The sequence below is a fragment of the Nematolebias whitei genome, chromosome 7, assembly GCF_014905685.2.
Source record: "Nematolebias whitei isolate Nwh7 chromosome 7, NemWhi1, whole genome shotgun sequence".
Lineage (NCBI taxonomy): Eukaryota > Metazoa > Chordata > Actinopteri > Cyprinodontiformes > Rivulidae > Nematolebias > Nematolebias whitei.
Window position 1 is genome coordinate 20,443,151 of NC_056504.1, and position 2,382 is coordinate 20,445,532.

The window sequence follows — 2,382 nt, forward strand, 5'->3', positions numbered from 1 at the left end:
AAAAAAAAAAACTGTAGTATGCTTTTTTTATAACTGTTTATTGTTGTCGCTGTTGTCCATTGTTGTCATCTTTCTTTGTTGAAATCAGGTCTCTCTTGTAAATGAGTCCTCGAGGCTCAATGGGATTTACCTGTATAAATAAAGGTTGATTGATACTACTGTTTATATTCATACCACTGTTCATATTCATACTACTGTTTACATTCACACTACTGTTTACATTTGCACTACTGTTTACATTTGCACTACTGTTTATATTCATACTACTGTTTACATTCACACTACTGTTTACATTTGCACTACTGTTTATACTCACACTGCTGCTTATGTTACACTACCACTGATATACAAATATATATTTTTACTAGTCTTATTGCATATGTCACTTTACCTACACTAGTATCAAGGACTTCATACTGTACATACACTGTGTACATTCACTTCATATGCTGCTTTGCCACTCTCTACAAATATCAATGTCAGGACCTTCATTTCATTTCATTTTATTTTATAGATATACTTTTTAAAAATATTTTTATACCATATAGTACAATTTAAGACAGTATCATGCTTTTAATATTTCACTTTATGCTTATGTTTAATAAATGTTTTAATGTTAAATGGTTATTGTTGCACCGGGGGCAGCACGGTGGTGCAACTGGTAGAGCTGCTGCCTCTCAGTGAGCAGGTCCTTGGTTCAAACCCTGGTCCAGGGGCCTTTCTGGGTGGAGTTTGCATGTTCTCTCCGTGCATGCGTGGGCTCTCCGTGCATGCGTGGGTTTTCTCCGGGTGCTCCGGTTTCCTCCCACAGACCAAAAACATGCATGTTAGGCTGATTGGTAACTCTAAATTTTCCCTAGGTGTGAGTGAGAGAGTGAATGGTTGTTTGTCTCGTTTGTCTCTATGTGGCCCTGTGATGGACTTGCGACCTGTCCAGGGTGTACCCCGCCCCTCGCACAGTGATTGCTGGACATGGGCACACCAAAATGGAATAAATGGGTAAAGATAATGGATGGATGGATGGATGTTGCACCAGGGTCTGAGAGAAATGTAATTTCAATCCTGTGTATGTCCTGTACATATTGCAGCTTTTGACAATAAAGTGACTTTGACTGACTTTGACTGACTGAGATAATAAATGTGACTTTGACTGACTGAGATAATAAATGTGACGACTAACCAGTGTGGAGAAAACAGGTTCAAAACACAGATTATCTGGTGTTGAAAGCTACTGAATAGTAGTGGGTTTTTAAACAGGACTTGAAAACCGAGAATTGGTCAGAGTGTCCTGAGTCTTCCCCGGGGTCTCCTCCGAGTCAGACATGCCCGAAGCACCTGCCTAGGTAGGCGCCCACTAACTAACTAACTATCTAACTACAACTATAGATACTTATATGCTGTTATAAAATACAATATTATATCCTAAAAAAAAGGTTTGCAAATGCTTATTGTGCTCACAAGGTAGTAACTTAGTCTTGTATGCTTAATATAACAACTCTAGATTAAATATATAGGTGAACAGATTTGGCTCAATATTTGGCAAAAAAAAAAAAACAGTTCTGATTAGTCTCTTTAGAATGATTTGTTCAATTAGCTTTGTAGAGATCTAGTAGAGTGCTGTATGAATGGGTAAAATGAAGACACAGATTGTAGTGTAAAGTGCTTTGAGTATCTTGAAATAAAGTAGAAAGGCACTATATAAGTAAAGTCCATTTACCATTTACCATTTTATCTCTCTGTCACCCTTAAATAATGCTTAATAAGCATTTATTAATTATTTATAGTGTTTACAGATGAATTAACAATGTATCTATAAACTATTAATTAGCCATCTTTAAGGGGAGCCTTATTGTAAAATAGTACCAATATATATAAATACCCATCCATTATCTTTTACCCGCTTCTTCCATTTTGGGTCTCGGGTGTCGCCGGTGCCTATGTACAACAATCACTGTGCGAGGGGCGTGGTACACCCTGGAAGGGTCACAAGTCCATCACAGGGCCACATAGAGACAAACAAGACATACTGTACAACCATTCACTCTCTCACTCACACCTAGGGACAATTTTAGAGTTACCAATCAGCCTAACATGCATCTTTTTGGTCTGTGGGAGAAATCCGGAGTACCCAGAGAAAACCCATGCATGTACGGAGAGAATATGCAAACTCCACCCAGAAAGGCACCTGGACCGGGATTTGAACTGGGGACCTGCTCGCAGAGAGGCAGCAGCTCTTCCAGTTGCGCCACCGTGCTGCCTCATACATACATACATACATACATACATACATGCATGCATACATACATACATACATACATACATACATACATACATGCATACATACATACATACATACATACATACATACATACATACATACAT